General features: G+C 52.6%; 1 protein-coding gene, 1 non-coding gene and 13 pseudogenes across 2 annotated transcripts in view; 14 read left to right on the top strand and 1 right to left on the bottom strand.

The window, feature by feature from the left end:
* LOC143962780 (uncharacterized) overlaps positions 1-12,837 on the bottom strand; it is a 459,151-nt gene that overhangs the window by 308,957 nt on the left and 137,357 nt on the right. The gene's annotated exons all lie outside the window — the stretch shown is intronic.
* Positions 4,450-4,568, top strand: LOC143965553 (5S ribosomal RNA; annotated as a pseudogene).
* LOC143965246 (5S ribosomal RNA) lies at positions 5,107-5,225 on the top strand (annotated as a pseudogene).
* Positions 5,336-5,454, top strand: LOC143964979 (5S ribosomal RNA). The gene has a single exon (XR_013271410.1). It is a non-coding gene; the product is annotated as a 5S ribosomal RNA (ribosomal RNA).
* On the top strand, positions 5,563-5,671 carry LOC143965497 (5S ribosomal RNA; annotated as a pseudogene).
* Positions 5,779-5,897, top strand: LOC143965371 (5S ribosomal RNA; annotated as a pseudogene).
* On the top strand, positions 6,008-6,126 carry LOC143965365 (5S ribosomal RNA; annotated as a pseudogene).
* On the top strand, positions 6,234-6,352 carry LOC143965386 (5S ribosomal RNA; annotated as a pseudogene).
* Positions 6,461-6,569, top strand: LOC143965519 (5S ribosomal RNA; annotated as a pseudogene).
* LOC143965465 (5S ribosomal RNA) lies at positions 6,677-6,795 on the top strand (annotated as a pseudogene).
* On the top strand, positions 6,905-7,023 carry LOC143965364 (5S ribosomal RNA; annotated as a pseudogene).
* Positions 7,807-7,925, top strand: LOC143965542 (5S ribosomal RNA; annotated as a pseudogene).
* Positions 8,033-8,151, top strand: LOC143965418 (5S ribosomal RNA; annotated as a pseudogene).
* Positions 8,260-8,378, top strand: LOC143965291 (5S ribosomal RNA; annotated as a pseudogene).
* Positions 8,714-8,832, top strand: LOC143965340 (5S ribosomal RNA; annotated as a pseudogene).

Genomic DNA, 12,837 nt, shown 5'->3' with positions numbered 1-12,837 from the left:
AGGGATGGGGATGAGAGAGAGGGGGTGGGGGTGAGAGGATGGGGATGAGAAGGTGGGGGTGCAAGAGGGGAAATTTGAGAAAAAAGTGGTGGGTGCGAGAGAGGGGGTGAGCGAGAGGCAGAGAGAGAGAGGGGGTGAGAGAGAGGGGGTGAGCGAGAGAGAGGTGGTGAGCGAGAGAGAGAGAGAGAGAGAGGGTGTTGAGCGAGAGAGAGAGGGTGTTGAGCGAGAGAGAGAGGGTGTTGAGCGAGAGAGAGAGAGAGGGTGTTGAGCGAGAGAGAGAGGGTGTTGAGCGAGAGAGATAGAGAGAGAGAGAGTGGGTGTTGAGCGAGAGAGAGAGAGGGTGTTGAGCGAGAGAGAGGGAGGGTGTTGAGCAAGAGAGAGAGAGAGGGTGTTGAGCGAGAGAGAGAAGGGGGTGGGTGAGTGAGAGAGAGAGAGAGGGGGTGGGCGAGAGAGAGAGAGGGGTGGGCAAGAGAGAGAGGGGGTGAGCGAGAGAGAGGGGTGGGCGAGAAAGAGGTGTGGGCGAGAGAGAGGGGGGTGTCACGTACCTGGTGTAGGAGCCCAGAATGCAGGGAGCGGCCTCTCGTAAGCCTCTGGCTCGAGAACCCCTGAAAGTGGGGACAGGGACTCTAGAGTTCAGAGGGCACAAGTGCCAAGCAGGTGTATGACTGGTCCGGACCTCAGGGAAGGCGTAAGAACACAGGAACGCTGGATCAGCAGGCCGCAGGAGATGCACAGGAACTTGGCAGAGCACTGGATCAGCAGGCAGCAGGAGATGCACAGGAACTTGGCAGAGCGCTGGATCAGCAGGCAGCAGGAGATGCACAGGAACTTGGCAGAGCGCTGGATCAGCAGGCAGCAGGAGATGCACAGGAACTTGGCAGGGACACTGGAGCAGCTGACAGTGAGGAGGTGTCCTGAAGCACAGAAGAAGCTGGAGGCCGGTACACTCGGTAGGCAGGCTGGAGCAGAAGGTAGCAGAAGGAACACAACAGTCGAGCAGGAACAGCGGAAAGCCAGGGGTAGTCAAGGTACAAGCCGGGTTGGTAACAGACGGGCAGCAAACAGTTCCAAGGAAGAGGCAAAAGCGTAGTCAGACAGGCCGAGGGTCGGAGGCTGGCAGCAAACAGACGTCGTCAGGATCAGGCCGGGTAAACAGGAATCAAGGACAACAGAGTAGCAGAAAGCAGGAACACCGGACACGCTGTAGACTGGACAGCAGGGAGGCACAGTAACAGGTTCCCTTAAGTAGCCTTCTGGGTGCCAAAAACGGTCGAACGGCGCATCTGCGCGCACCCGCGTGTAACCGTGTGCCCGTTTGTAACCTCGCGCACCCGCGTGCGCCCGTTCGTGTCGTTGCGCACCCACGTGCGCCCGTTCGTACCAATGCGCACCCTCGTTCGCGCCAACGCGCGCCCTAGGATACCGGTTAGTTCTTAACATAGGAATTCTGCGGGCAGGCCTCCCATGTACCATTGGATTACCGGAAACGACCATGACAGGGGGTGGGCGAGAGAGAGAGAGGGGGTGAGTGAGAGAGAGGGGGGTGAGTGAGAGAGAGGGGGGGTGAGCGAGAGAGAGGGGGGGTGAGCGAGAGAGAGGGGGGATGAGCGAGAGAGATGGGTGGTGAGCGAGAGAGAGGGATGGGGGGTGAGCGAGAGCGAGGAGGGGGTTGACACAGAGGAGATGGGGGGTGACACAGAGGAGATGGGGGGTGACACAGAGGAGATGGGGGTCACACAGAGGAGGAGGGGGGTCACACAGAGGAGGATGGGGGTCACACAGAGGAGATGGGGGGTCACACAGAGGAGGAGGGGATCACACAGAGGAGATGGGGGTCGCACAGAGGAGGAGGGGGTCACACAGAGGAGGAGGGGGGTCACACAGAGGAGATGGGGGGCACACAGAGGAGATGGGGAGTCACACAGAGGAGATGGGGGTCACACAGAGGAGGAGGGGGGTCACACAGAGGAGGAGGGGGGTCACACAGAGGAGGAGGAGGGTCACACAGAGGAGATGGGGGGATCACACAGAGGAGGAGGGGGGGTCACACAGAGGAGGAGGGGGGTCACACAGAGGAGATGGGGGGGTCACACAGAGGAGATGGGGGCACACAGAGGAGATGGGGGGAACACAGAGGAGGAGATGGGGAGCACACAGAGGAGGAGATGGGGGGATCACACAGAGGAGCTGACAGAGCAGATGAGACCACAGGAAACACATCGTGAGGCAGGACTCCGGAAGGAAGCAGGTGCGATGATCAAATCCACAGTGCAGCCCCGCCCCCGCCTCCACACCTGACCAGCACCAGCTCCGCAGGGCCATTAACAGACCTCCATGTCTGCCGCCCGGCCCGTCCCGCACATGGCCCATTCGGCCAATCGCAGGGCTCCTGCTGGCTCAGAGCACCGTGCACCTGTGTCATAGTGATAGCGGGCACGGAATCATGCGCGCAGCCCCTCTAGATGTTGCGGGCGGGGACAGAGATCTGGCGGCCATAGGTCCGTGGAATGTGTGCACGGGTTTCCAGCAGGCAGAAACCCGGGCACATGTGTCAAAGCCCGGACTGTCCGGGTCAAAACCGGACAGGTGGCAACCCTAGGGGCTCTCTGTGGGATGTTCGCCCACCAAGCACCCTACAATGCACAGTGCATAGTAGGGCCCTGATTCGCTGAAGCAATGCTTCTGACCACTGGTCAGATGCAAAGCTTCACCTAATCGGTGCACAGAACACTGAAGACTTTGCTCAATGATTTCTCAGTGATCATAGTCCCACCCCACACTATAAAAGGTTCCTTCCCACAGGAAGCTTTTGCAGTGTGTTGTTGGAGTGGCGATAGATAGAGCAGGGCTCAGTTTGCTACTAGAGAGTTAATGTGTTATTGTGGCTCAGTGGAAAGTGTTAGTATAGTGTGAGTATAGTTTGAGTATAGTGTGTCAATATTGTGTAGTTTCAGTGTAGGGTTTCAGTATGGTGTGAGTATAGTGTACTATGTCAGTATAGTGGGATTATAGTGTAGTCTGTGCTTCCTAAGTCCACAAACACAAGACCAATATTTTGGCTATTGCGCGGTCAGCATGTGGTTAACCACTTCCCCCCCCCCCCCTATATAACAAAATTACATCTGAGAAGTGGTTTCATTATCCTGACTGGGCGACATATGGCGTCCAACAGGATAAGACGCGATTGTGTGCCCGTGAGGGCGTGCATCGCAGTGATCGGTGGTGTGTCAGTTTGACATACTGCATCTTCGATCAAGCTAAGGAGCCTCTAACATAGGTTCTTTACCCGACCCTGCTTAGCATCTGAGATCAGATGAGATCAGGCGCATTCAGGGTGATGTGCCCGCAGGCGATCTTGCTGGCCATACTCAACCCTCTTGACAAACAGCAAGATAGTCACCTGAGCAAACAAGCAGAAAAATAAAACAGGTCATATACGCCAACAACATATTAAAAAAAGTCTACGGCACCTGGTATTCCCAGGCTGTCTCCCATCCAGGTAGTAACCAGGCCCGACCCTGCTTAGCATCCGAGATCACACAAGATAAAGCGCATTCAGGGTGATGTGGCTGTAGGCGACCTTGCTGGCCACTCTCAACCCTCTTGACAAACGCCAAGATGGTCACCTCGGCAAACAAGCAGAAAAAAAAAATTACGGTAAGTATGAAACAATTTTCCGTTTTCCTGGTGCCACCATGGCAGCATACCTGTGATACAATAAATAGCTAAGACCAGGGTGGGTACTGCTTCAAAGAAAAAAATTGTATTTAAGGAAATGCGAGAGCTGCCTCAATCGCCCTTTCCCTAAATTCTACTGAAATGAGTGCTCTGGAGGTAATGCAATGTGCTGGGTGTGATGCGTTTTGATGGGCTGGGGGAGATGCGATGAGCTGGGGCGATGCGATGTGATGTGCTGGGGGGCGATGCGATTTGATGTGTTGCGAGTGATGCAATGTGCTTTGGGGCGATTCAATGTTCTGGTGAGATGCGATGCGATTGGGCGGTGGGATTCGATGTGTTGGGGCGAAGCGACTCGATGTGCAGATGCCATTCGATGTGCTGATGCGATTCGATATGCTGGGGTGATGCAATGTGCTTTGGGAGATGCGATGTGCTTTGGGAGATGCGATGTGCTGGGGGAGATGCGATTCGATGTGCTGGGGAAATGCGATTCGATGTGCTGGGGAGATGTGATTCGATGTGATGCCATGTGCTGGGGGTGATGCGATTGCCATATCACCCTGAATGCGCCAGATATTGTTTGATCTCGGATGCTAAGCATGTTCGTGCCTGGTTAATAAATGGATGGGAGACCGCCTGGGAATACTAGGTGCCGTAGGCTTTTTTTTTAATATGTTGTTGGCGTCGACGACCTGTTTTTTTTCTGCTTGTTTGCCGAGGTGACCATCTTGGCGTTTGTCAAGAGGGTTGAGAGTGGCCAGCAAGATCGCTTACAGCTTCATCACCCTGAATGCGCCCGATCTCGTCTGATCTCGGATGCTAAGCAGGGTCGGGCCTGGTTAGTAGCTGGATGTGAGACCGCCTGGGAATACCAGGTGCTGTAGGCGTCTTTTTAATATGTTGCTGGCGTCGAAGACCTGTTTTATTTTTAGGCTTGTTTGCCGAGGTGACCATCTTGGCGTTTGTCAAGAGGGTTGAGAGTGGCAAGCAAGATCTCCTAATGCCACATCACCCTGAATGTGCCAGATATCATTTGATCTCGGATGCTAAGCAGAGTCAGGCCTGGTTAGTCCCTGGATGGGAGACCTTTGGAAATACCAGGTGCCATAGGCTTTTTTTTAATATGTTGATGGCGTCGACGACCTGTTTTATTTTATTGCTTGTTTGCCGAGGTGACCATCTTGGCGTTTTTTTAAGAGGGTTAAGAGTCGCCACCAAGATCTCATACGGCCACATCACCCTGAATGCACTCAAGCAGGATCGGGCCTGGTTAGTACCTGGATGGGAGAACGCTTGGGAGTACCAGGTGCCGTAAGCTTTTTTAAATATGTTGTTGTCATCGACGTCCTGTTTAATTTTTCTGCTTGTTTGCCAAGGTGCCCATCTTGGCGTTTGTCAAGAGGGTTGAGAGTGGCCACCAAGATCGCATACGGCGACATCACCCTGCATGCACTCAAGCTCGTTTGATCTCGGATGCTAAGCAGGGTCGGGCCTGGTTAGTACCTGAATGGGAGACCACCTGGGAACACCAGGTGCCATAGGCTTTTATTTTTAATATGTTGTTGGCGTCAACGTCCTGTTTTATTTCTCTGCTTGTTTGCCAAGGTGACCATCTTGGCATTTGTCAGGAGGGTTGAGAGTGGCCAGCAAGATCACCTACGGCCACATCTCCCTGAATGCGCTCGATCTCGTTTGATCTCGGATGCTAAGCAGGGTCGGGCCTGGTTAGTACCTGGATGGGAGACCGCATGGGAATACCAGGTGCCGTAGTCTTTTTTTTAATATGTTGTTGGCATCGACGACCTGTTTTATTTTATTGCTTGTTTGCCGAGATAACCATCTTGGCGTTTGTCAAGAGGGTTGAGAGTGGAAAGCAAGATCGCCTACGGCCACATCACCCTGAATGCGCCTGATTTCGGACGTTAGGCAGGGTTGGGCCTGGTTAGTAACTGGATGGGAGACCGCTCGGGAGTACCAGGTGCTGTAGGCTTTTTTTAATATGTTGTTGGCAACAACGAACTGTTTTATTTTTCTGCTTGTTTGCCGAAGTGACCATCTTGGCCTTTGTCAAGAGGATTGAGAGTGGTAAGGAAGATCGCTTATGGCCTCATCACCCTGAATGCGTCCGATCTCGTCTGATTTCGGATGCTAAGCAGGATCGGGCCTGGTTAGTAACTGAATGGGAGACCGCCTGGGAAACTCAGGTACCGTAGGCCTTTTTTTTTAATATGTTGTTGGCATCGACGACCTGTTTTATTTTACTGCTTGTTTGCCGAGGTGACCATCTTGGCGTTTGTCAAGAGGGTTGACAGTGGTGTTCAAGATCGCCTATTGCCATATCACCCTGAATGCGGCAGATATTGTTTGATCTCGGATGCTAAGCAGGGTCGGGCCTGGTTAATACCTGGATGGGAGACCGCCTGGGAATACCAGGTGCCGTAGGCTTTTTTTTAATATGTTTTTGGCGTCGACGACCTGTTTTTTTTTCTGCTTGTTTGCCGAGGTGACCATCTTGGCGTTTGTAAAGAGGATTGAGAGGGGCCAGTAAGATCACCTACAGCCACATCTCCTTAAATGCGCTCAATCTCGTTTGATCTCGGATGCTAAGCAGGGTCAGGCCTGGTTAGTACCTGGATGGGAGACCACATGGGAATACCAGGTGCCGTAGTCTTTTTTTTAATATGTTGTTGGCATCGACGACCTGTTTTATTTTATTGCTTGTTTGCCGAGATAACCATCTTGGCGTTTGTCAAGAGGGTTGAGAGTGGAAAGCAAGATCGCCTACGGCCACATCACCCTGAATGCGCCTGATTTCGGACGTTAGGCAGGGTTGGGCCTGGTTAGTAACTGGATGGGAGACCATTCGGGAGTACCAGGTGCTGTAGGCTTTTTTTAATATGTTGTTGGCAACAACGAACTGTTTTATTTTTCTGCTTGTTTGCCGAAGTGACCATCTTGGCCTTTGTCAAGAGGATTGAGAGTGGTAAGGAAGATCGCTTATGGCCTCATCAACCTGAATGCGTCCGATCTCGTCTGATTTCGGATGCTAAGCAGGAGCGGGCCTGGTTAGTAACTGAATGGGAGACCGCCTGGGAAACTCAGGTACCGTAGGCTTTTTTTTTAATATGTTGTTGGCATCGACGACCTGTTTTATTTTACTGCTTGTTTGCCGAGGTGACCATCTTGGCGTTTGTCAAGAGGGTTGACAGTGGTGTTCAAGATCGCCTATTGCCATATCACCCTGAATGCGGCAGATATTGTTTGATCTCGGATGCTAAGCAGGGTCGGGCCTGGTTAATACCTGGATGGGAGACCGCCTGGGAATACCAGGTGCCGTAGGCTTTTTTTTAATATGTTGTTGGCATCGACGACCTGTTTTTTTTTCTGCTTGTTTGCCGAGGTGACCTTCTTGGCATTTGTCAAGAGGATTGAGAGTGGCCAGCAAGATCACCTATGGCTTCATTACCCTGAATGCGTCCAATGTCATCTGATCTCAGATGCTAAGCAGGGTCGGGCCTGGTTAGTAGCTGGATGTGAGACCGCCTGGGAATACCAGGTGCTGTAGGCGATTTTTTAATATGTTGCTGGCGTCGACTACTGGTTTTATTTTTCTGCTTGTTTGCTGGGATGACCATCTTGCCGTTTGTCAAGAGGGTTGAGAGTGGACTGAAAGATTATCTAAGGTCACATCACCATGAATGTTCCCTCTCTCATCTGATCTTGCATGCTAAGCAGGGTTGGGCCTGTTTAGTCCTTGGATGGGAGACCTTTGGGAATACCAGGTGCCGTAGGCTTTTTATTTATATGTTGTTGGCATCGACGACCTGTTTTATTTTACTGCTTGTTTGCCGAGGTGACCATCTTGGAGTTTGTCAAGAGGGTTGAGAGTGGCAAGCAAGATTGCCTAATGCCACATCACCCTGAATGCGCCAGATATCGTTTGATCTCGGATGCTAAGCAGGGTCGGGCCTGGTTAGTCCCTGGATGGGAGACCTTTGGAAATACCAGGTACCATAGGCTTTTTTAATATGTTGATGGCATCGACGACCTGTTTTATTTTATTGCTTGTTTGCCAAGGTGACCATCCTGCGTTTGCCAAGAGGGTTGAGAGTGGACAGCAAGACCTCGTACGGCCACATTACCCTGAATGTTCCCGATCTCATCTGATCTCGGACGATAAGCAGGGTTGGGTCTGGTTAGTACCTGGGTGGGAGACCGCTTGGGAGTACCAGGTGCCGTAGGCTTTTTATAATATGTTGTTGGCGTCGACGACCTGTTTTATTTTTCTGCTTGTTTGCCAAGGTGACTATCTTGGCATTTGTCAAGAGGGTTGAGATTGGCCAGCAAAGTAGCCTATGGCCACACCCCCCTGAATGCACCCGATCTTGTCTGAACTTGGATGCTAAGCGGGGACGGGCCTGGTTAGTACCTTGATGGGAGACCGTCAGGGAATAACAGGTGCTGTAGGCTTTTTTTTAATATGTTGTTGGCGTCGATGACCTGTTTTATTTTTCTGCTTGTTTGCCGAGGTGACCATCTTGGCGTTTGTCAAGAAGGTTGAGAATGGCCAGCAATATTCCCTATGGCCACATCACCCTGAATGCGCCCGATCTTGTCTGATCTCGGCTGCTAAGCAGGGTTGGGTCTGGTTAGTACCTGGGTGCGAGACCGCTTGGGAGTACCAGGTACCGTAGGCTTTTTTATAATATGTTGTTGGCGTCGACGACCTGTTTTATTTTTTTGCTTGTTTGCCGAGGTGACCATCTTGGGGTTTGTCAAGAGGGGTGAGAGTGGCCAGCAAATTTGCCTACAGCCACATCACCCTAAATTCGCTCCATTTTGTTTGATCTCCGAAGCTAAGCAGTGTCGGGGCTGGTTAGTACCTGGATGGGAGACCGTCAGGGAATAACAGGTGCTGTAGGCTTTTTTTTAATATGTTGTTGGCGTCGACGACCTGTTTTATTTTTCTGCTTGTTTGCCGAGGTGACCATCTTGGCGTTTGTCAAGAGGGTTGAGAATGGTCAGCAAAATCACCTTCGGCCTCATCACCCTGAATGTGCCCAATCTCCTCTGATCTCGGATGCTGAGCAGGTTTGGGCCTGGTTAGTACCTGGATGGGAGACCTTCTGGGAATACCAGGTGCCGTAGGCTTTATTTTAATATGTTGTTGGCGTGGAAGACCTGTTTTAATTAAGCCTCTAGTCTGGTTGCTAGGTTTACAAAAAGTTGTCACTAAATGATATATTGCTCACAAATGCCATAGTTATATGTGGAATTACACCCCAAAATATATTCTGCTGCTTCTCCTGAGTACGGGGATACCACATATGTGGGACTTTTTGGGAGTCTAGCTGCGTATGGCACCCCGAAATCCAATCACTGCCTTCAGGATTTCTAAGGGTGCAAATTTTTGATTTCACTCCTCACTACCTATCACAGTTTCGAAGGCCATAAAATGCCAAAATAACACAAACCCCCCCAAATGACCCCATTTTGGAAAGTAGACACCCCAAGGAAATTGCTGAGGGGCATGTTGAGCCCATTGAATATATTTTTTTTGTCCCAAGTGATTGAATAATGACACAAAAAAAAAGTTTACAAAAAGTTGTCACTAAATGATATATTGCTCACACATGCCATAGTTATATGTGGAATTGCACCCCAAATATATATTCTGCTGCTTCTCCTGAGTACGGGGATACCACATATGTGGGACTTTTTGGGAGCCTAGCCACGTACGGGACCCTGAAAACCAAGCACTGCCTTCCGAATTTAAATATAAAACGCTACCAAAAAAACCTGTTAGCAATCGCAGGAATCAGGCCTGACTCTGCGAACACTGAAGTTATGTGTTTAGTGTTTTGTAAGTGACAATGATCGATCGATACTGCACTTGGGTGGGCTGGGCGGAGGGGCAAAACGCAGGTGCTAGCAGGTATCTGGGCTGATCCCGCTAACAATCCGTTTTTTTGGAACCCTAAACTGCTGGGGACGTTAGTATAGATCTGATCAGTCAGATATTGATCTGTTCAGATTCTATACCACTACGGGAGGTTTATGCTTTGCGCGTGGGTGTTAGCGGTACTGGCACTAACCTAGCGCTACCTGGGGCGACGCAGACCCTGACCCTAAAACCTAATTGATATCACCCGCTGGGTGATCAGGGGCTTAAACCTTTATTGGGTAATAAATGGTGGGTGCCCTGATGCTATAAAAAGCAAACTAACTAACCACAGTCACCCATAACACTTATACGGTGATCACAGGTGAAAGGGTTAACTAGGGGCAACCAGGGGGTTAAAATCTTTATTAAGTAGTATATGGGGGTCCCTGGCGCTATATAAAAACCTGACGGGGAACCTAAATAACTAACTGGCTAACCAGCGTCACCAGTGACACTTATACGGTGATCGCTGGTGAAAGGGTTAACTAGGGGCAATCAGGGGGTTAAAACTATTATTGGGTAGTATATCGGGGTACCTAGCGCTATAAAAACCTGGCGGTGAACCTAAAAAAATAACTAGCTACTTAGCGACACCTAATGCAGCGATCAGAAAAACGATTGCTTAGTGACACTGGCAAAAGGGGGTGAAAGGGTTAACTAAGGGCAATCAGGGGGTTAAAACCATTATTGGGTAGTATATCGGGGTACCTAGTGCTGTAAAAACCTGGCGGTGAACCTAAAAAAATAACTAGCTACCTAGGGACACTAGTGACACTAATGCAGCGATCAGAAAAATGATCGCTTAGTGACACTGGCAAAAGGGGGTGAAAGGGTTAACTAGGGGCAATCAGGGGGTTAAAACCATTATTGGGTAGTATACCGGGGTACCTAGCGCTATAAAAACCTGGCGATGAACCTAAAAAAATAACTAGCTACTTAGCGGCACCAGTGACACTAATACAGCGATCAGAAAAACGATTGCTTAGTGACACTGGCAAAAGGGGGTGAAAGGGTTAACTCTAGGAGCAATCAGGGGGTTAAACCTTTATTGGGGGGGTAGGGGGCTACCCTGGACCTAACATTAACTGCCCTGACAGCTTTTACTGTCACAACTGACACTAAATGCAGTGATCAATAAATAAATGATCACTGCAATCAGTGACACTGTGACAGGGAGGGGGAGGGGGGCGGGGGGATCGGGGGGCGGGTTTGTGTGCCTATGTGTGCCTACATGTCAGTGTAGTGTTGGTGCACACTTACTTTCACTGTTCTCCTCGTAGTCCGGTCAATAAGACCGCCCCGAGGAGAATGACATCACTTCCTCCCTGCCTGTGTTTACTATACACAGCGGGGGAAGCTTCTCATGCGCCAGGAGCGATCGAGAGGGGATGGCCAGAAGCCAACGGCCATCCCCTCATCCCGGATCGCTCCTGAAGCGAAACGGACCGCCGCATCCAGCGGGAGGGGGGTCCGATCGGACCCCCCACCCGCTGGAAGGCGAGCACGTACATGTACGTGCTTTCATAGTTTCATAGTTTTATAGTTAGGTTGAAAAAAGACACCAGTCCATCCAGTTCAACCTGAGTTAGGGTTGCCACCTGTCCGGTTTTGACCCGGACAGTCCGGGTTTGGACACATGTGCCCGGGTTTCCCCCCGTCGGAATCCCGGGCACACATCAACCGTCCTGTGGCAGCCGGATCTCTGGCTCCGGCCGGCGCGGCCGAAACAAACATCAATGCTATCAATGTTCAGTTCACACTGCCTAAGTACCTAAACTTTGGTGTACTCCGAGTCTGAGCCCAGCTCAGCAAAGGGCAGCAGCAGGTGTTCTGTGATTGGCCGAGTAAGCTGCAGGTCATGTGTGGGATGGACCGGATGGGGAACATGAAGGTCCCTGAATAATTCGTCTCAAGCCGTAGCTGCTGATCACATGTGGATGCAGGGCTGCACTGTGTCTGGATCATTGCGACAGCCCTGCATGCTCCGGAGTCCTAACCCACGCACGCTGTGTGTCTGTCTCCTGTCCGTCTCTCTCGTCCGCTCTGTCAGCCGCCCCCCTCTCCTGGCTCTCTCTCTGCCAGACCCCCCCCTCTCCTCTCTGCCAGACTCCCCTCCCCTCTCTGCCAGACCCCCCTCTCCTCTCTGCCAGACCCCCCTCTTCTCTCTGCCAGACCCCCTCTCCTCTCTGTCAGACCCCCCTCTCCTCTCTGCCAGACCCCCCTCTCCTCTCTGCCAGACCCCCCCTCCTCTCTGCCAGACCCCCCTCTCCTCTCTGCCAGACCCCCCTCTCCTCTCTGCCAGACCCCCCCCTCCTCTCTGCCAGACCCCCCTCTCCTGTCTTTCTCTCTGCCAGTCCCCCCTCCCCTCTCTGACACTCCCCCCTCTCCTGTCTCTCTCTCTGCCAGACCCCCCCTCCCCTCTCTGCCGGACCCCCCTCTCCTCCCTGCCAGTCCCCCCTCTCCTGTCTCTCTATCTGCCAGACCCCCCCTCTCCTCTCTGCCAGACCCCCCCTCTCCTCTCTGCCAGACCCCCCTCTCCTGTCTCTTTCTCTGCCAGTCCCCCCTCCCCTCTCTGCCAGTCCCCCCTCCCCTCTCTACCAGACCCCCCTCTGCTGTCTCTCTCTCTGCCAGTCCCCCCTCTCCTCTCTGCCAGTCCCCCCTCCCCTCTCTGCCAGTCCCCCCTCCCCTCTCTGCCAGACCCCCCCTCTCTGCCAGCCCCCCCTCCCCTCTCTGCCAGTCCCCCCTCCCCTCTCTGCCAGACCCCCCTCTCCTGTCTCTCTCTCTGCCAGTCCCCCCTCTCCTCTCTGCCAGACCCCCCTCTCCTGTCTCTCTCTCTGCCAGACCCCCCTCTCCTCTCTGCCAGTCCCCCCTCTCCTCTCTGCCAGTCCCCCCCTCTCCTCTCTGCCAGTCCCCCCATCTCCTCTCTGCCAGTCCCCCCATCTCCTCTCTGCCAGACCCCCATCTCCTCTCTGCCAGTCCCCCCTCCCCTCCCTGCCAGACCCCCCCTCTCTTGTCTCTCTCTCTCTGCCAGTCCCCCCTCCCCTGTCTCTCTCTCTCTGCCAGTACCCCCTCTCCTCTCTGCCAGACCCCCCTCTCCTGTCTCTCTCTCTGCCAGTCCCCCCTCCTCTCTCTGCCAGACCCTCCTCTCCTCTCTGCCAGACCCCCCTCTCCTCTCTGCCAGTCCCCCCCTCCCCTCTCTGCCAGTCCCCCCC

Source organism: Lithobates pipiens, unplaced genomic scaffold, assembly GCF_037356315.1.
Source record: "Lithobates pipiens isolate NorthernLeopardFrog02 unplaced genomic scaffold, aLitPip1_a1.2 Scaffold_8, whole genome shotgun sequence".
In the NCBI taxonomy this organism is placed as follows: Eukaryota; Metazoa; Chordata; class Amphibia; order Anura; family Ranidae; genus Lithobates; species Lithobates pipiens.
This window is presented reverse-complemented; position numbering and strand designations above follow the sequence as displayed.